Below are 23,644 nucleotides of genomic sequence, written 5' to 3'. Positions count from 1 at the left end.
ATCATTGATCATTGATCCTTGTTCATTCATCATTGATCATTGATCCTTATTCATTCTTCATTGTTCATTCTTCATTGATCATTGATCCTTGTTCATTCTTCATCGTTCATTCTTCACTGATCATTGATCCTTGTTCATTCTTCATCGTTCATTCTTCACTGATCATTGATCCTTGTTCATTCTTCATCGTTCATTCATCATTGATCATTGATCCTTATTCATTCTTCATCGTTCATTCTTCATTGATCATTGATCCTTGTTCCTTCTTCATCGTTCATTCATCATTGATCATTGATCCTTGTTCATTCTTCATTGATCATTGATCCTTGTTCATTCTTCATCGTTCGTTCATCATTGATCATTGATCCTTGTTCATTCTTCATCGTTCATTCTTCATTGATCATTAATCCTTGTTCCTTCTTCATCGTTCATTCATCATTGATCATTGATCCTTGTTCATTCTTCATTGATCATTGATCCTTTTTCATTGTTCATCGTTCATTCATCATTGATCATTGATCCTTATTCATTCTTCATCGTTCATTCATCATTGATCATTGATCCTTATTCATTCTTCATCGTTCGTTCTTCATTGATCATTGATCCTTGTTCATTCTTCATCGTTCATTCTTCACTGATCATTGATCCTTGTTCATTCTTCATGGTTCATTCTTCACTGATCATTGATCCTTGTTCATTCTTCATCGTTCCTTCATCATTGATCATTGATCCTTATTCATTCTTCATCGTTCATTCTTCATTGATCATTGATCCTTGTTCATTCTTCATCGTTCATTCATCACTGATCATTGATCCTTGTTCATTCTTCATCGTTCATTCTTCACTGATCATTGATCCTTGTTCATTCTTCATCGTTCATTCATCATAGATCATTGATCCTTATTCATTCTTCATCGTTCATTCTTCATGTATCATTGATCCTTGTTCCTTCTTCATCGTTCATTCATCATTGATCAATGATCCTTGTTCATTCTTCATTGATCATTGATCCTTGTTCATTCTTCATCGTTCGTTCTTCATTGATCATTGATCCTTGTTCATTCTTCATCGTTCATTCTTCACTGATCATTGATCCTTGTTCATTCTTCGTCGTTCAATGTTCATTATTCATTGATCCTTGTTCATTCTTCATCGTTCATTCTTCATTGATCATTGATCCTTTTTCATTGTTCATCGTTCGTTCATCATTGATGATTGATCCTTGTGCATTCTTCATCGCTCAATCATCATTGATCATTGATCCTTTTTCATTCTTCATTGATCATTGATCCTTATTCATTCTTCATCGTTCGTTCTTCATTGATCATTGATCCTTGTTCATTCTTCATCGTTCATTCATCATTGATCATTGATCCTTGTTCATTCTTCATTGATCATTGATCCTTGTTCATTCTTCATCGTTCGTTCATCATTGATCATTGATCCTTGTTCATTCTTCATCGTTCGTTCTTCATTGATCATTGATCCTTGTTCATTTTTCATCGTTCATTCTTCACTGATCATTGATCCTTGTTCATTCTTCATCGTTCATTCTTCACTGATCATATATCCTTGTTCATTCTTCATTGTTCATTCATAATTGATCATTGATCCTTATTCATTCTTCATCGTTCATTCTTCATTGATCATTGATCCTTGTTCATTCTTCATCGTTTGTTCTTCATTGATCATTGATCCTTGTTCATTCTTCATCGTTCATTCTTCACTGATCATTGATGCTTGTTCATTCCTCATAGTTCATTGTTCATTGATCATTGATCCTTGTTCATTCTTCATCGTTCATTCTTCATTGATCATTGATCCTTGTTCATTTTTCATCGTTCATTCTTCATTGATCATTGATCCTTCTTCATTCTTCATCGTTCATTCTTCATTGATCATTGATGCTTATTCATTCTTCGTAGTTCATTGTTCATTGATCATTGATCCTTGTTCATTCTTCGTCGTTCATTCATCATTGATCATTGATCCTTGTTCATTCTTCATCGTTCATTCTTCATTGATCATTAATCCTTGTTCCTTCTTCATCGTTCATTCATCATTGATCATTGATCCTTGTTCATTCTTCATTGATCATTGATCCTTTTTCATTGTTCATCATTCATTCATCATTGATCATTGATCCTTATTCATTCTTCATCGTTCATTCATCATTGATCATTGATCCTTATTCATTCTTCATTGTTCGTTCTTCATTGATCATTGATCCTTGTTCATTCTTCATCGTGCATTCTTCACTGATGATTGATCCTTGTTCATTCTTCATGGTTCATTCTTCACTGATCATTGATCCTTGTTCATTCTTCATCGTTCATTCATCATTAATCATTGATCCTTATTCATTCTTCATCGTTCATTCTTCATTGATCATTGATCCTTGTTCATTCTTCATCATTCATTCTTCACTGATCATTGATCCTTGTTCATTCTTCATCGTTCATTCTTCACTGATCATTGATCCTTGTTCATTCTTCATCGTTCATTCATCATTGATCATTGATCCTTATTCATTCTTCATCGTTCATTCTTCATTGATCATTGATCCTTGTTCCTTCTTCATCGTTCATTCATCATTGATCATTGATCCTTGTTCATTCTTCATTGATCATTGATCCTTGTTCATTCTTCATCGTTCGTTCATCATTGATCATTGATCCTTGTTCATTCTTCATCGTTCATTCTTCACTGATCATTGATCCTTGTTCATTCTTCATCGTTCAATGTTCATTATTCATTGATCCTTGTTCATTCTTCATCGTTCATTCTTCATTGATCATTGATCCTTTTTAATTGTTCATCGTTCGTTCATCATTGATGATTGATCCTTGTGCATTCTTCATCGCTCAATCATCATTGATCATTGATCCTTGTTCATTCTTCATTGATCATTGATCCTTATTCATTCTTCATCGTTCGTTCTTCATTGATCATTGATCCTTGTTCATTCTTCATCGTTCATTCATCATTGATCATTGATCCTTATTCATTCTTCATCGTTCATTCATCATTGATCATTGATCCTTATTCATTCTTCATCGTTCGTTCTTCATTGATCATTGATCCTTGTTCATTTTTCATCGTTCATTCTTCACTGATCATTGATCCTTATTCATTCTTCATCGTTCATTCTTCACTGATCATTGATCCTTGTTCATTCTTCATCGTTCATTCATAATTGATCATTGATCCTTATTCATTCTTCATCGTTCATTCTTCATTGATCATTGATCCTTGTTCATTCTTCATCGTTTGTCCTTCATTGATCATTGATCCTTGTTCATTCTTCATCGTTCATTCTTCACTGATCATTGATGCTTGTTCATTCCTCATAGTTCATTGTTCATTGATCATTGATCCTTGTTCATTCTTCATCGTTCATTCTTCATTGATCATTGATCCTTGTTCATTTTTCATCGTTCATTCTTCATTGATCATTGATCCTTCTTCATTCTTCATCGTTCATTCTTCATTGATCATTGATGCTTATTCATTCTTCGTAGTTCATTGTTCATTGATCATTGATCCTTGTTCATTCTTCGTCGTTCATTCATCATTGATGATTGATCCTTGTTCATTCTTCATCGTTCATTCTTCATTGATCATTAATCCTTGCTCCTTCTTCATCGTTCATTCATCATTGATCATTGATCCTTGTTCATTCTTCTTTGATCATTGATCCTTTTTCATTGTTCATCATTCATTCATCATTGATCATTGATCCTTATTCATTCTTCATCGTTCATTCATCATTGATCATTGATCCTTATTCATTCTTCATCGTTCGTTCTTCATTGATCATTGATCCTTGTTCATTCTTCATCGTGCATTCTTCACTGATGATTGATCCTTGTTCATTCTTCATGGTTCATTCTTCACTGATCATTGATCCTTGTTCATTCTTCATCGTTCATTCATCATTGATCATTGATCCTTATTCATTCTTCATCGTTCATTCTTCATTGATCATTGATCCTTGTTCATTCTTCATCTTTCATTATTCACTGATCATTGATCCTCGTTCATTCTTCATCGTTCATTCTTCACTGATCATTGATCCTTGTTCATTCTTCATCGTTCATTCATCATTGATCATTGATCCTTATTCATTCTTCATCGTTCATTCTTCATTGATAATTGATCCTTGTTCCTTCTTCATCGTTCATTCATCATTGATCATTGATCCTTGTTCATTCTTCATTGATCATTGATCCTTGTTCATTCTTCATCGTTCGTTCATCATTGATCATTGATCCTTGTTCATTCTTCATCGTTCATTCTTCACTGATCATTGATCCTTGTTCATTCTTCATCGTTCAATGTTCATTATTCATTGATCCTTGTTCATTCTTCATCGTTCATTCTTCATTGATCATTGATCCTTTTTAATTGTTCATCGTTCGTTCATCATTGATGATTGATCCTTGTGCATTCTTCATCGCTCAATCATCATTGATCATTGATCCTTGTTCATTCTTCATTGATCATTGATCCTTATTCATTCTTCATCGTTCGTTCTTCATTGATCATTGATCCTTGTTCATTCTTCATCGTTCATTCATCATTGATCATTGATCCTTATTCATTCTTCATCGTTCATTCATCATTGATCATTGATCCTTATTCATTCTTCATCGTTCGTTCTTCATTGATCATTGATCCTTGTTCATTTTTCATCGTTCATTCTTCACTGATCATTGATCCTTGTTCATTCTTCATCGTTCATTCTTCACTGATCATTGATCCTTGTTCATTCTTCATCGTTCATTCATAATTGATCATTGATCCTTATTCATTCTTCATCGTTCATTCTTCATTGATCATTGATCCTTGTTCATTCTTCATCGTTTGTCCTTCATTGATCATTGATCCTTGTTCATTCTTCATCGTTCATTCTTCACTGATCATTGATGCTTGTTCATTCCTCATAGTTCATTGTTCATTGATCATTGATCCTTGTTCATTCTTCATCGTTCATTCTTCATTGATCATTGATCCTTGTTCATTTTTCATCGTTCATTCTTCATTGATCATTGATCCTTCTTCATTCTTCATCGTTCATTCTTCATTGATCATTGATGCTTATTCATTCTTCGTAGTTCATTGTTCATTGATCATTGATCCTTGTTCATTCTTCGTCGTTCATTCATCATTGATCATTGATCCTTGTTCATTCTTCATCGTTCATTCTTCATTGATCATTAATCCTTGTTCCTTCTTCATCGTTCATTCATCATTGATCATTGATCCTTGTTCATTCTTCATTGATCATTGATCCTTTTTCATTGTTCATCGTTCATTCATCATTGATCATTGATCCTTATTCATTCTTCATCGTTCATTCATCATTGATCATTGATCCTTATTCATTCTTCATCGTTCGTTCTTCATTGATCATTGATCCTTGTTCATTCTTCATCGTGCATTCTTCACTGATGATTGATCCTTGTTCATTCTTCATGGTTCATGCTTCACTGATCATTGATCCTTGTTCATTCTTCATCGTTCATTCATCATTGATCATTGATCCTTATTCATTCTTCATCGTTCATTCTTCATTGATCATTGATCCTTGTTCATTCTTCATCGTTCATTCTTCACTGATCATTGATCCTTGTTCATTCTTCATCGTTCATTCTTCACTGATCATTGATCCTCGTTCATTCTTCATCGTTCATTCATCATTGATCATTGATCCTTATTCATTCTTCATCGTTCACTCTTCATTGATCATTGATCCTTGTTCCTTCTTCATCGTTCATTCATCATTGATCATTGATCCTTGTTCATTCTTCATTGATCATTGATCCTTGTTCATTCTTCATCGTTCGTTCATCATTGATCATTGATCCTTGTTCATTCTTCATCGTTCATTCTTCATTGATCATTAATCCTTGTTCCTTCTTCATCGTTCATTCATCATTGATCATTGATCCTTGTTCATTCTTCATTGATCATTGATCCTTTTTCATTGTTCATCGTTCATTCATCATTGATCATTGATCCATATTCATTCTTCATCGTTCATTTATCATTGATCATTGATCCTTATTCATTCTTCATCGTTCGTTTTTCATTGATCATTGATCCTTGTTCATTCTTCATCGTTCATTCTTCACTGATCATTGATCCTTGTTCATTCTTCATGGTTCATTCTTCACTGATCATTGATCCTTGTTCATTCTTCATCGTTCATTCATCATTGATCATTGATCCTTATTCATTCTTCATCGTTCATTCTTCATTGATCATTGATCCTTATTCATTCTTCATCTTTCATTCTTCACTGATCATTGATCCTTGTTCATTCTTCATCGTTCATTCTTCACTGATCATTGATCCTTGTTCATTCTTCATCGTTCATTCATCATTGATCATTGATCCTTATTCATTCTTCATCGTTCATTCTTCATTGATCATTGATCCTTGTTCCTTCTTCATCGTTCATTCATCATTGATAATTGATCCTTGTTCATTCTTCATTGATCATTGATCCTTATTCATTCTTCATCGTTCGTTCTTCATTGATCATTGATCCTTGTTCATTTTTCATCGTTCATTCTTCACTGATCATTGATCCTTGTTCATTCTTCATCGTTCATTCTTCACTGATCATTGATCCTTGTTCATTCTTCATCGTTCATTCATAATTGATCATTGATCCTTATTCATTCTTCATCGTTCATTCTTCATTGATCATTGATCCATGTTCATTCTTCATCGTTTGTTCTTCATTGATCATTGATCCTTGTTCATTCTTCATCGTTCATTCTTCACTGATCATTGATGCTTGTTCATTCCTCATAGTTCATTGTTCATTGATCATTGATCCTTGTTCATTCTTCATCGTTCATTCTTCATTGATCATTGATCCTTGTTCATTTTTCAGCGTTCATTCTTCATTGATCATTGATCCTTCTTCATTCTTCATCGTTCATTCTTCATTGATCATTGATGCTTATTCATTCTTCGTAGTTCATTGTTCATTGATCATTGATCCTTGTTCATTCTTCGTCGTTCATTCATCATTGATCATTGATCATTTTTCATCGTTCATTCTTCATTGATCATTGATCCTTCTTCATTCTTCATCGTTCATTCTTCATTGATCATTGATGCTTATTCATTCTTCGTATTTCATTGTTCATTGATCATTGATCCTTGTTCATTCTTCGTCGTTCATTCATCATTGATCATTGATCATTTTTCATCGTTCATTCTTCATTGATCATTGATCCTTCTTCATTCTTCATCGTTCATTCTTCATTGATCATTGATGCTTATTCATTCTTCGTAGTTCATTGTTCATTGATCATTGATCCTTGTTCATTCTTCGTCGTTCATTCATCATTGATCATTGATCCTTGTTCATTCTTCATCGTTCATTCTTCATTGATCATTAATCCTTGTTCCTTCTTCATCGTTCATTCATCATTGATCATTGATCCTTGTTCATTCTTCATTGATCATTGATCCTTTTTCATTGTTCATCGTTCATTCATCATTGATCATTGATCCTTATTCATTCTTCATCGTTCGTTCTTCATTGATCATTGATCCTTGTTCATTCTTCATCGTGCATTCTTCACTGATGATTGATCCTTGTTCATTCTTCATGGTTCATTCTTCACTGATCATTGATCCTTGTTCATTCTTCATCGTTCATTCATCATTGATCATTGATCCTTATTCATTCTTCATCGTTCATTCTTCATTGATCATTGATCCTTGTTCATTCTTCATCGTTCATTCTTCACTGATCATTGATCCTTGTTCATTCTTCATCGTTCATTCTTCACTGATCATTGATCCTTGTTCATTCTTCATCGTTCATTCATCATTGATCATTGATCCTTATTCATTCTTCATCGTTCATTCTTCATTGATCATTGACCCTTGTTCCTTCTTCATCGTTCATTCATCATTGATCATTGATCCTTGTTCATTCTTCATTGATCATTGATCCTTGTTCATTCTTCATCGTTCGTTCATCATTGATCATTGATACTTGTTCATTCTTCATCGTTCATTCTTCACTGATCATTGATCCTTGTTCATTCTTCATCGTTCAATGTTCATTATTCATTGATCCTTGTTCATTCTTCATCGTTCATTCTTCATTGATCATTGATCCTTTTTAATTGTTCATCGTTCGTTCATCATTGATGATTGATCCTTGTGCATTCTTCATCGCTCAATCATCATTGATCATTGATCCTTGTTCATTCTTCATTGATCATTGATCCTTATTCATTCTTCATCGTTCGTTCTTCATTGATCATTGATCCTTGTTCATTCTTCATCGTTCATTCATCATTGATCATTGATCCTTATTCATTCTTCATCGTTCATTCATCATTGATCATTGATCCTTATTCATTCTTCATCGTTCGTTCTTCATTGATCATTGATCCTTGTTCATTTTTCATCGCTCATTCTTCACTGATCATTGATCCTTGTTCATTCTTCATCGTTCATTCTTCACTGATCATTGATCCTTGTTCATTCTTCATCGTTCATTCATAATTGATCATTGATCCTTATTCATTCTTCATCGTTCATTCTTCATTGATCATTGATCCTTGTTCATTCTTCATCGTTTGTTCTTCATTGATCATTGATCCTTGTTCATTCTTCATCGTTCATTCTTCACTGATCATTGATGCTTGTTCATTCCTCATAGTTCATTGTTCATTGATCATTGATCCTTGTTCATTCTTCATCGTTCATTCTTCATTGATCATTGATCCTTGTTCATTTTTCATCGTTCATTCTTCATTGATCATTGATCCTTCTTCATTCTTCATCGTTCATTCTTCATTGATCATTGATGCTTATTCATTCTTCGTAGTTCATTGTTCATTGATCATTGATCCTTGTTCATTCTTCGTCGTTCATTCATCATTGATCATTGATCCTTGTTCATTCTTCATCGTTCATTCTTCATTGATCATAAATCCTGGTTCCTTCTTCATCGTTCATTCATCATTGATCATTGATCCTTGTTCATTCTTCATTGATCATTGATCCTTTTTCATTGTTCATCGTTCATTCATCATTGATCATTGATCCTTATTCATTCTTCATCGTTCATTCATCATTGATCATTGATCCTTATTCATTCTTCATCGTTCGTTCTTCATTGATCATTGATCCTTGTTCATTCTTCATCGTGCATTCTTCACTGATGATTGATCCTTGTTCATTCTTCATGGTTCATTCTTCACTGATCATTGATCCTTGTTCATTCTTCATCGTTCATTCATCATTGATCATTGATCCTTATTCATTCTTCATCGTTCATTCTTCATTGATCATTGATCCTTGTTCATTCTTCATCGTTCATTCTTCACTGATCATTGATCCTTGTTCATTCTTCATCGTTCATTCTTCACTGATCATTGATCCTTGTTCATTCTTCATCGTTCATTCATCATTGATCATTGATCCTTATTCATTCTTCATCGTTCATTCTTCATTGATCATTGATCCTTGTTCCTTCTTCATCGTTCATTCATCATTGATCATTGATCCTTGTTCATTCTTCATTGATCATTGATCCTTGTTCATTCTTCATCGTTCGTTCATCATTGATCATTGATCCTTGTTCATTCTTCATCGTTCATTCTTCATTGATCATTAATCCTTGTTCCTTCTTCATCGTTCATTCATCATTGATCATTGATCCTTGTTCATTCTTCATTGATCATTGATCCTTTTTCATTGTTCATCGTTCATTCATCATTGATCATTGATCCATATTCATTCTTCATCGTTCATTCATCATTGATCATTGATCCTTATTCATTCTTCATCGTTCGTTCTTCATTGATCATTGATCCTTGTTCATTCTTCATCGTTCATTCTTCACTGATCATTGATCCTTGTTCATTCTTCATGGTGCATTCTTCACTGATCATTGATCCTTGTTCATTCTTCATCGTTCATTCATCATTGATCATTGATCCTTATTCATTCTTCATCGTTCATTCTTCATTGATCATTGTTCCTTATTCATTCTTCATCTTTCATTCTTCATTTATCATTGATCCTTGTTCATTCTTCATCGTTCATTCTTCACTGATCATTGATCCTTGTTCATTCTTCATCGTTCATTCATCATTGATCATTGATCCTTATTCATTCTTCATCGTTCATTCTTCATTGATCATTGATCTTTGTTCCTTCTTCATCGTTCATTCATCATTGATAATTGATCCTTGTTCATTCTTCATTGATCATTGATCCTGATTCATTCTTCATCGTTCGTTCTTCATTGATCATTGATCCTTGTTCATTTTTCATCGTTCATTCTTCACTGATCATTGATCCTTGTTCATTCTTCATCGTTCATTCTTCACTAATCATTGATCCTTGTTCATTCTTCATCGTTCATTCATAATTGATCATTGATCCTTATTCATTCTTCATCGTTCATTCTTCATTGATCATTGATCCTTGTTCATTCTTCATCGTTTGTTCTTCATTGATCATTGATCCTTGTTCATTCTTCATCGTTCATTCTTCACTGATCATTGATGCTTGTTCATTCCTCATAGTTCATTGTTCATTGATCATTGATCCTTGTTCATTCTTCATCGTTCATTCTTCATTGATCATTGATCCTTGTTCATTTTTCATCGTTCATTCTTCATTGATCATTGATCCTTCTTCATTCTTCATCGTTCATTCTTCATTGATCATTGATGCTTATTCATTCTTCGTAGTTCATTGTTCATTGATCATTGATCCTTGTTCATTCTTCGTCGTTCATTCATCATTGATCATTGATCCTTGTTCATTCTTCATCGTTCATTCTTCATTGATCATTAATCCTTGTTCCTTCTTCATCGTTCATTCATCATTGATCATTGATCCTTGTTCATTCTTCATTGATCATTGATCCTTTTTCATTGTTCATCGTTCATTCATCATTGATCATTGATCCTTATTCATTCTTCATCGTTCATTCATCATTGATCATTGATCCTTATTCATTCTTCATCGTTCGTTCTTCATTGATCATTGATCCTTGTTCAATCTTCATCGTGCATTCTTCACTGATGATTGATCCTTGTTCATTCTTCATGGTTCATTCTTCACTGATCATTGATCCTTGTTCATTCTTCATCGTTCATTCATCATTGATCATTGATCCTTATTCATTCTTCATCGTTCATTCTTCATTGATCATTGATCCTTGTTCATTCTTCATCGTTCATTCTTCACTGATCATTGATCCTTGTTCATTCTTCATCGTTCATTCTTCACTGATCATTGATCCTTATTCATTCTTCATCGTTCATTCTTCATTGATCATTGATCCTTGTTCCTTCTTCATCGTTCATTCATCATTGATCATTGATCCTTGTTCATTCTTCATTGATCATTGATCCTTGTTCATTCTTCATCGTTCGTTCATCATTGATCATTGATCCTTGTTCATTCTTCATCGTTCATTCTTCATTGATCATTAATCCTTGTTCCTTCTTCATCGTTCATTCCTCATTGATCATTGATCCTTGTTCATTCTTCATTGATCATTGATCCTTTTTCATTGTTCATCGTTCATTCATCATTGATCATTGATCCATATTCATTCTTCATCGTTCATTCATCATTGATCATTGATCCTTATTCATTCTTCATCGTTCGTTCTTCATTGATCATTGATCCTTGTTCATTCTTCATCGTTCATTCTTCACTGATCATTGATCCTTGTTCATTCTTAATGGTTCATTCTTCACTGATCATTGATCCTTGTTCATTCTTCATCGTTCATTCATCATTGATCATTGATCCTTATTCATTCTTCATCGTTCATTATTCATTGATCATTGTTCCTTATTCATTCTTCATCTTTCATTCTTCACTGATCATTGATCCTTCTTCATTCTTCATCGTTCATTCTTCACTGATCATTGATCCTTGTTCATTCTTCATCGTTCATTCATCATTGATCATTGATCCTTATTCATTCTTCATCGTTCATTCTTCATTGATCATTGATCCTTGTTCCTTCTTCATCGTTCATTCATCATTGATAATTGATCCTTGTTCATTCTTCATTGATCATTGATCCTTATTCATTCTTCATCGTTCGTTCTTCATTGATCATTGATCCTTGTTCATTTTTCATCGTTCATTCTTCACTGATCATTGATCCTTGTTCATTCTTCATCGTTCATTCTTCACTGATCATTGATCCTTGTTCATTCTTCATCGTTCATTCATAATTGATCATTGATCCTTATTCATTCTTCATCGTTCATTCTTCATTGATCATTGATCCTTGTTCATTCTTCATCGTTTGTTCTTCATTGATCATTGATCCTTGTTCATTCTTCATCGTTCATTCTTCACTGATCATTGATGCTTGTTCATTCCTCATAGTTCATTGTTCATTGATCATTGATCCTTGTTCATTCTTCATCGTTCATTCTTCATTGATCATTGATCCTTGTTCATTTTTCATCGTTCATTCTTCATTGATCATTGATCCTTCTTCATTCTTCATCGTTCATTCTTCATTGATCATTGATGCTTATTCATTCTTCGTAGTTCATTGTTCATTGATCATTGATCCTTGTTCATTCTTCGTCGTTCATTCATCATTGATCATTGATCCTTGTTCATTCTTCAACGTTCATTCTTCATTGATCATTAATCCTTGTTCCTTCTTCATCGTTCATTCATCATTGATCATTGATCCTTGTTCATTCTTCATTGATCATTGATCCTTTTTCATTGTTCATCGTTCATTCATCATTGATCATTGATCCTTATTCATTCTTCATCGTTCATTCATCATTGATCATTGATCCTTATTCATTCTTCATCGTTCGTTCTTCATTGATCATTGATCCTTGTTCAATCTTCATCGTGCATTCTTCACTGATGATTGATCCTTGTTCATTCTTCATGGTTCATTCTTCACTGATCATTGATCCTTGTTCATTCTTCATCGTTCATTCATCATTGATCATTGATCCTTATTCATTCTTCATCGTTCATTCTTCATTGATCATTGATCCTTGTTCATTCTTCATCGTTCATTCTTCACTGATCATTGATCCTTGTTCATTCTTCATCGTTCATTCTTCACTGATCATTGATCCTTATTCATTCTTCATCGTTCATTCTTCATTGATCATTGATCCTTGTTCCTTCTTCATCGTTCATTCATCATTGATCATTGATCCTTGTTCATTCTTCATTGATCATTGATCCTTGTTCATTCTTCATCGTTCGTTCATCATTGATCATTGATCCTTGTTCATTCTTCATCGTTCATTCTTCATTGATCATTAATCCTTGTTCCTTCTTCATCGTTCATTCCTCATTGATCATTGATCCTTGTTCATTCTTCATTGATCATTGATCCTTTTTCATTGTTCATCGTTCATTCATCATTGATCATTGATCCATATTCATTCTTCATCGTTCATTCATCATTGATCATTGATCCTTATTCATTCTTCATCGTTCGTTCTTCATTGATCATTGATCCTTGTTCATTCTTCATCGTTCATTCTTCACTGATCATTGATCCTTGTTCATTCTTAATGGTTCATTCTTCACTGATCATTGATCCTTGTTCATTCTTCATCGTTCATTCATCATTGATCATTGATCCTTATTCATTCTTCATCGTTCATTATTCATTGATCATTGTTCCTTATTCATTCTTCATCTTTCATTCTTCACTGATCATTGATCCTTCTTCATTCTTCATCGTTCATTCTTCACTGATTATTGATCCTTGTTCATTCTTCATCGTTCATTCATCATTGATCATTGATCCTTATTCATTCTTCATCGTTCATTCTTCATTGATCATTGATCCTTGTTCCTTCTTCATCGTTCATTCATCATTGATAATTGATCCTTGTTCATTCTTCATTGATCATTGATCCTTATTCATTCTTCATCGTTCGTTCTTCATTGATCATTGATCCTTGTTCATTTTTCATCGTTCATTCTTCACTGATCATTGATCCTTGTTCATTCTTCATCGTTCATTCTTCACTGATCATTGATCCTTGTTCATTCTTCATCGTTCATTCATAATTGATCATTGATCCTTATTCATTCTTCATCGTTCATTCTTCATTGATCATTGATCCTTGTTCATTCTTCATCGTTTGTTCTTCATTGATCATTGATCCTTGTTCATTCTTCATCGTTCATTCTTCACTGATCATTGATGCTTGTTCATTCCTCATAGTTCATTGTTCATTGATCATTGATCCTTGTTCATTCTTCATCGTTCATTCTTCATTGATCATTGATCCTTGTTCATTTTTCATCGTTCATTCTTCATTGATCATTGATCCTTCTTCATTCTTCATCGTTCATTCTTCATTGATCATTGATGCTTATTCATTCTTCGTAGTTCATTGTTCATTGATCATTGATCCTTGTTCATTCTTCGTCGTTCATTCATCATTGATCATTGATCCTTGTTCATTCTTCATCGTTCATTCTTCATTGATCATTAATCCTTGTTTCTTCTTCATCGTTCATTCATCATTGATCATTGATCCTTGTTCATTCTTCATTGATCATTGATCCTTTTTCATTGTTCATCGTTCATTCATCATTGATCATTGATCCTTATTCATTCTTCATCGTTCATTCATCATTGATCATTGATCCTTATTCATTCTTCATCGTTCGTTCTTCATTGATCATTGATCCTTGTTCAATCTTCATCGTGCATTCTTCACTGATGATTGATCCTTGTTCATTCTTCATGGTTCATTCTTCACTGATCATTGATCCTTGTTCATTCTTCATCGTTCATTCATCATTGATCATTGATCCTTATTCATTCTTCATCGTTCATTCTTCATTGATCATTGATCCTTGTTCATTCTTCATCGTTCATTCTTCACTGATCATTGATCCTTGTTCATTCTTCATCGTTCATTCTTCACTGATCATTGATCCTTATTCATTCTTCATCGTTCATTCTTCATTGATCATTGATCCTTGTTCCTTCTTCATCGTTCATTCATCATTGATCATTGATCCTTGTTCATTCTTCATTGATCATTGATCCTTGTTCATTCTTCATCGTTCGTTCATCATTGATCATTGATCCTTGTTCATTCTTCATCGTTCATTCTTCATTGATCATTAATCCTTGTTCCTTCTTCATCGTTCATTCCTCATTGATCATTGATCCTTGTTCATTCTTCATTGATCATTGATCCTTTTTCATTGTTCATCGTTCATTCATCATTGATCATTGATCCATATTCATTCTTCATCGTTCATTCATCATTGATCATTGATCCTTATTCATTCTTCATCGTTCGTTCTTCATTGATCATTGATCCTTGTTCATTCTTCATCGTTCATTCTTCACTGATCATTGATCCTTGTTCATTCTTAATGGTTCATTCTTCACTGATCATTGATCCTTGTTCATTCTTCATCGTTCATTCATCATTGATCATTGATCCTTATTCATTCTTCATCGTTCATTCTTCATTGATCATTGTTCCTTATTCATTCTTCATCTTTCATTCTTCACTGATCATTGATCCTTCTTCATTCTTCATCGTTCATTCTTCACTGATCATTGATCCTTGTTCATTCTTCATCGTTCATTCATCATTGATCATTGATCCTTATTCATTCTTCATCGTTCATTCTTCATTGATCATTGATCCTTGTTCATTCTTCATCGTTTGTTCTTCATTGATCATTGATCCTTGTTCATTCTTCATCGTTCATTCTTCACTGATCATTGATGCTTGTTCATTCCTCATAGTTCATTGTTCATTGATCATTGATCCTTGTTCATTCTTCATCGTTCATTCTTCATTGATCATTGATCCTTGTTCATTTTTCATCGTTCATTCTTCATTGATCATTGATCCTTCTTCATTCTTCATCGTTCATTCTTCATTGATCATTGATGCTTATTCATTCTTCGTAGTTCATTGTTCATTGATCATTGATCCTTGTTCATTCTTCGTCGTTCATTCATCATTGATCATTGATCCTTGTTCATTCTTCATCGTTCATTCTTCATTGATCATTAATCCTTGTTCCTTCTTCATCGTTCATTCATCATTGATCATTGATCCTTGTTCATTCTTCATTGATCATTGATCCTTTTTCATTGTTCATCGTTCATTCATCATTGATCATTGATCCTTATTCATTCTTCATCGTTCATTCATCATTGATCATTGATCCTTATTCATTCTTCATCGTTCGTTCTTCATTGATCATTGATCCTTGTTCAATCTTCATCGTGCATTCTTCACTGATGATTGATCCTTGTTCATTCTTCATGGTTCATTCTTCACTGATCATTGATCCTTGTTCATTCTTCATCGTTCATTCATCATTGATCATTGATCCTTATTCATTCTTCATCGTTCATTCTTCATTGATCATTGATCCTTGTTCATTCTTCATCGTTCATTCTTCACTGATCATTGATCCTTGTTCATTCTTCATCGTTCATTCTTCACTGATCATTGATCCTTATTCATTCTTCATCGTTCATTCTTCATTGATCATTGATCCTTGTTCCTTCTTCATCGTTCATTCATCATTGATCATTGATCCTTGTTCATTCTTCATTGATCATTGATCCTTGTTCATTCTTCATCGTTCGTTCATCATTGATCATTGATCCTTGTTCATTCTTCATCGTTCATTCTTCATTGATCATTAATCCTTGTTCCTTCTTCATCGTTCATTCCTCATTGATCATTGATCCTTGTTCATTCTTCATTGATCATTGATCCTTTTTCATTGTTCATCGTTCATTCATCATTGATCATTGATCCATATTCATTCTTCATCGTTCATTCATCATTGATCATTGATCCTTATTCATTCTTCATCGTTCGTTCTTCATTGATCATTGATCCTTGTTCATTCTTCATCGTTCATTCTTCACTGATCATTGATCCTTGTTCATTCTTAATGGTTCATTCTTCACTGATCATTGATCCTTGTTCATTCTTCATCGTTCATTCATCATTGATCATTGATCCTTATTCATTCTTCATCGTTCATTATTCATTGATCATTGTTCCTTATTCATTCTTCATCTTTCATTCTTCACTGATCATTGATCCTTCTTCATTCTTCATCGTTCATTCTTCACTGATCATTGATCCTTGTTCATTCTTCATCGTTCATTCATCATTGATCATTGATCCTTATTCATTCTTCATCGTTCATTCTTCATTGATCATTGATCCTTGTTCCTTCTTCATCGTTCATTCATCATTGATAATTGATCCTTGTTCATTCTTCATTGATCATTGATCCTTATTCATTCTTCATCGTTCGTTCTTCATTGATCATTGATCCTTGTTCATTTTTCATCGTTCATTCTTCACTGATCATTGATCCTTGTTCATTCTTCATCGTTCATTCTTCACTGATCATTGATCCTTGTTCATTCTTCATCGTTCATTCATAATTGATCATTGATCCTTATTCATTCTTCATCGTTCATTCTTCATTGATCATTGATCCTTGTTCATTCTTCATCGTTTGTTCTTCATTGATCATTGATCCTTGTTCATTCTTCATCGTTCATTCTTCACTGATCATTGATGCTTGTTCATTCCTCATAGTTCATTGTTCATTGATCATTGATCCTTGTTCATTCTTCATCGTTCATTCTTCATTGATCATTGATCCTTGTTCATTTTTCATCGTTCATTCTTCATTGATCATTGATCCTTCTTCATTCTTCATCGTTCATTCTTCATTGATCATTGATGCTTATTCATTCTTCGTAGTTCATTGTTCATTGATCATTGATCCTTGTTCATTCTTCGTCGTTCATTCATCATTGATCATTGATCCTTGTTCATTCTTCATCGTTCATTCTTCATTGATCATTAATCCTTGTTCCTTCTTCATCGTTCATTCATCATTGATCATTGATCCTTGTTCATTCTTCATTGATCATTGATCCTTTTTCATTGTTCATCGTTCATTCATCATTGATCATTGATCCTTATTCATTCTTCATCGTTCATTCATCATTGATCATTGATCCTTATTCATTCTTCATCGTTCGTTCTTCATTGATCATTGATCCTTGTTCAATCTTCATCGTGCATTCTTCACTGATGATTGATCCTTGTTCATTCTTCATGGTTCATTCTTCACTGATCATTGATCCTTGTTCATTCTTCATCGTTCATTCATCATTGATCATTGATCCTTATTCATTCTTCATCGTTCATTCTTCATTGATCATTGATCCTTGTTCATTCTTCATCGTTCATTCTTCACTGATCATTGATCCTTGTTCATTCTTCATCGTTCATTCTTCACTGATCATTGATCCTTATTCATTCTTCATCGTTCATTCTTCATTGATCATTGATCCTTGTTCCTTCTTCATCGTTCATTCATCATTGATCATTGATCCTTGTTCATTCTTCATTGATCATTGATCCTTGTTCATTCTTCATCGTTCGTTCATCATTGATCATTGATCCTTGTTCATTCTTCATCGTTCATTCTTCATTGATCATTAATCCTTGTTCCTTCTTCATCGTTCATTCCTCATTGATCATTGATCCTTGTTCATTCTTCATTGATCATTGATCCTTTTTCATTGTTCATCGTTCATTCATCATTGATCATTGATCCATATTCATTCTTCATCGTTCATTCATCATTGATCATTGATCCTTATTCATTCTTCATCGTTCGTTCTTCATTGATCATTGATCCTTGTTCATTCTTCATCGTTCATTCTTCACTGATCATTGATCCTTGTTCATTCTTAATGGTTCATTCTTCACTGATCATTGATCCTTGTTCATTCTTCATCGTTCATTCATCATTGATCATTGATCCTTATTCATTCTTCATCGTTCATTATTCATTGATCATTGTTCCTTATTCATTCTTCATCTTTCATTCTTCACTGATCATTGATCCTTCTTCATTCTTCATCGTTCATTCTTCACTGATTATTGATCCTTGTTCATTCTTCATCGTTCATTCATCATTGATCATTGATCCTTATTCATTCTTCATCGTTCATTCTTCATTGATCATTGATCCTTGTTCCTTCTTCATCGTTCATTCATCATTGATAATTGATCCTTGTTCATTCTTCATTGATCATTGATCCTTATTCATTCTTCATCGTTCGTTCTTCATTGATCATTGATCCTTGTTCATTTTTCATCGTTCATTCTTCACTGATCATTGATCCTTGTTCATTCTTCATCGTTCATTCTTCACTGATCATTGATCCTTGTTCATTCTTCATCGTTCATTCATAATTGATCATTGATCCTTATTCATTCTTCATCGTTCATTCTTCATTGATCATTGATCCTTGTTCATTCTTCATCGTTTGTTCTTCATTGATCATTGATCCTTGTTCATTCTTCATCGTTCATTCTTCACTGATCATTGATGCTTGTTCATTCCTCATAGTTCATTGTTCATTGATCATTGATCCTTGTTCATTCTTCATCGTTCATTCTTCATTGATCATTGATCCTTGTTCATTTTTCATCGTTCATTCTTCATTGATCATTGATCCTTCTTCATTCTTCATCGTTCATTCTTCATTGATCATTGATGCTTATTCATTCTTCGTAGTTCATTGTTCATTGATCATTGATCCTTGTTCATTCTTCGTCGTTCATTCATCATTGATCATTGATCCTTGTTCATTCTTCATCGTTCATTCTTCATTGATCATTAATCCTTGTTTCTTCTTCATCGTTCATTCATCATTGATCATTGATCCTTGTTCATTCTTCATTGATCATTGATCCTTTTTCATTGTTCATCGTTCATTCATCATTGATCATTGATCCTTATTCATTCTTCATCGTTCATTCATCATTGATCATTGATCCTTATTCATTCTTCATCGTTCGTTCTTCATTGATCATTGATCCTTGTTCAATCTTCATCGTGCATTCTTCACTGATGATTGATCCTTGTTCATTCTTCATGGTTCATTCTTCACTGATCATTGATCCTTGTTCATTCTTCATCGTTCATTCATCATTGATCATTGATCCTTATTCATTCTTCATCGTTCATTCTTCATTGATCATTGATCCTTGTTCATTCTTCATCGTTCATTCTTCACTGATCATTGATCCTTGTTCATTCTTCATCGTTCATTCTTCACTGATCATTGATCCTTATTCATTCTTCATCGTTCATTCTTCATTGATCATTGATCCTTGTTCCTTCTTCATCGTTCATTCATCATTGATCATTGATCCTTGTTCATTCTTCATTGATCATTGATCCTTGTTCATTCTTCATCGTTCGTTCATCATTGATCATTGATCCTTGTTCATTCTTCATCGTTCATTCTTCATTGATCATTAATCCTTGTTCCTTCTTCATCGTTCATTCCTCATTGATCATTGATCCTTGTTCATTCTTCATTGATCATTGATCCTTTTTCATTGTTCATCGTTCATTCATCATTGATCATTGATCCATATTCATTCTTCATCGTTCATTCATCATTGATCATTGATCCTTATTCATTCTTCATCGTTCGTTCTTCATTGATCATTGATCCTTGTTCATTCTTCATCGTTCATTCTTCACTGATCATTGATCCTTGTTCATTCTTAATGGTTCATTCTTCACTGATCATTGATCCTTGTTCATTCTTCATCGTTCATTCATCATTGATCATTGATCCTTATTCATTCTTCATCGTTCATTCTTCATTGATCATTGTTCCTTATTCATTCTTCATCTTTCATTCTTCACTGATCATTGATCCTTCTTCATTCTTCATCGTTCATTCTTCACTGATCATTGATCCTTGTTCATTCTTCATCGTTCATTCATCATTGATCATTGATCCTTATTCATTCTTCATCGTTCATTCTTCATTGATCATTGATCCTTGTTCCTTCTTCATCGTTCATTCATCATTGATAATTGATCCTTGTTCATTCTTCATTGATCATTGATCCTTATTCATTCTTCATCGTTCGTTCTTCATTGATCATTGATCCTTGTTCATTTTTCATCGTTCATTCTTCACTGATCATTGATCCTTGTTCATTCTTCATCATTCATTCTTCACTGATCATTGATCCTTGTTCATTCTTCATCGTTCATTCATAATTGATCATTGATCCTTATTCATTCTTCATCGTTCATTCTTCATTGATCATTGATCCTTGTTCATTCTTCATCGTTTGTTCTTCATTGATCATTGATCCTTGTTCATTCTTCATCGTTCATTCTTCACTGATCATTGATGCTTGTTCATTCCTCATAGTTCATTGTTCATTGATCATTGATCCTTGTTCATTCTTCATCGTTCATTCTTCATTGATCATTGATCCTTGTTCATTTTTCATCGTTCATTCTTCATTGATCATTGATCCTTCTTCATTCTTCATCGTTCATTCTTCATTGATCATTGATGCTTATTCATTCTTCGTAGTTCATTGTTCATTGATCATTGATCCTTGTTCATTCTTCGTCGTTCATTCATCATTGATCATTGATCCTTGTTCATTCTTCATCGTTCATTCTTCATTGATCATTAATCCTTGTTCCTTCTTCATCGTTCATTCATCATTGATCATTGATCCTTGTTCATTCTTCATTGATCATTGATCGTTTTTCATTGTTCATCGTTCATTCATCATTGATCATTGATCCTTATTCATTCTTCATCGTTCATTCATCATTGATCATTGATCCTTTTTCATTCTTCATCGTTCGTTCTTCATTGATCATTGATCCTTGTTCATTCTTCATCGTGCATTCTTCACTGATGATTGATCCTTGTTCATTCTTCATGGTTGATTCTTCACTGATCATTGATCCTTGTTCATTCTTCATCGTTCATTCATCATTGATCATTGATCCTTATTCATTCTTCATCGTTCATTCTTCATTGATCATTGATCCTTGTTCATTCTTCATCGTTCATTCTTCACTGATCATTGATCCTTGTTCATTCTTCATCGTTCATTCTTCACTGATCATTCATCCTTGTTCATTCTTCTTCGTTCATTCATCATTGATCATTGATCCTTATTCATTCTTCATCGTTCATTATTCATTGATCATTGATCCTTGTTCCTTCTTCATCGTTCATTCATCATTGATCATTGATCCTTGTTCATTCTTCATTGATCATTGATCCTTGTTCATTCTTCATCGTTCGTTCATCATTGATCATTGATCCTTGTTCATTCTTCATCGTTCATTCTTCATTGATCATTAATCCTTGTTCCTTCTTCATCGTTCATTCATCATTGATCATTGATCCTTGTTCATTCTTCATTGATCATTGATCCTTTTTCATTGTTCATCGTTCATTCATCATTGATCATTGATCCTTATTCATTCTTCATCGTTCATTCATCATTGATCATTGATCCTTATTCATTCTTCATCGTTCGTTCTTCATTGATCATTGATCCTTGTTCATTCTTCATCGTTCATTCTTCACTGATCATTGATCCTTGTTCATTCTTCATGGTTCATTCTTAACTGATCATTGATCCTTGTTCATTCTTCATCGTTCATTCATCATTGATCATTGATCCTTATTCATTCTTCATCGTTCATTCTTCATTGATCATTGATCCTTATTCATTCTTCATCTTTCATTCTTCACTGATCATTGATCCTTGTTCATTCTTCATCGTTCATTCTTCACTGATCATTGATCCTTGTTCATTCTTCATCGTTCATTCATCATTGATCATTGATCCTTATTCATTCTTCATCGTTCATTCTTCATTGATCATTGATCCTTGTTCCTTCTTCATCGTTCATTCATCATTGATAATTGATCCTTGTTCATTCTTCATTGATCATTGATCCTTGTTCATTCTTCATCGTTCGTTCTTCATTGATCATTGATCCTTGTTCATTCTTCATCGTTCATTCTTCACTGATCAATGATCCTTGTTCATTCTTCATCGTTCAATGTTCATTATTCATTGATCCTTGTTCATTCTTCATCGTTCATTCTTCATTGATCATTGATCCTTTTTCATTGTTCATCGTTCGTTCTACATTGATGATTGATCCTTGTGCATTCTTCATCGCTCAATCATCATTGATCATTGATCCTTGTTCATTCTTCATGGTTCATTCTTCACTGATCATTGATCCTTGTTCATTCTTCATCGTTCATTCATCATTGATCATTGATCCTTATTCATTCTTCATCGTTCATTCTTCATTGATCATTGTTCCTTATTCATTCTTCATCTTTCATTCTTCACTGATCATTGATCCTTGTTCATTCTTCATCGTTCATTCTTCACTGATCATTGATCCTTGTTCATTCTTCATCGTTCATTCATCATTGATCATTGATCCTTATTCATTCTTCATCGTTCATTCTTCATTGATCATTGATCCTTGTTCCTTCTTCATCGTTCATTCATCATTGATAATTGATCCTTGTTCATTCTTCATTGATCATTGATCCTTATTCATTCTTCATCGTTCGTTCTTCATTGATCATTGATCCTTGTTCATTTTTCATCGTTCATTCTTCACTGATCATTGATCCTTGTTCATTCTTCATCGTTCATTCTTCACTGATCATTGATCCTTGTTCATTCTTCATCGTTCATTCATAATTGCTCAT

The sequence above is a fragment of the Amaranthus tricolor genome, chromosome 10 (genome assembly GCF_026212465.1).
Source record: "Amaranthus tricolor cultivar Red isolate AtriRed21 chromosome 10, ASM2621246v1, whole genome shotgun sequence".
Classification (NCBI taxonomy): Eukaryota; Viridiplantae; Streptophyta; class Magnoliopsida; order Caryophyllales; family Amaranthaceae; genus Amaranthus; species Amaranthus tricolor.
Note: the sequence above shows the minus strand (reverse complement) of the source record.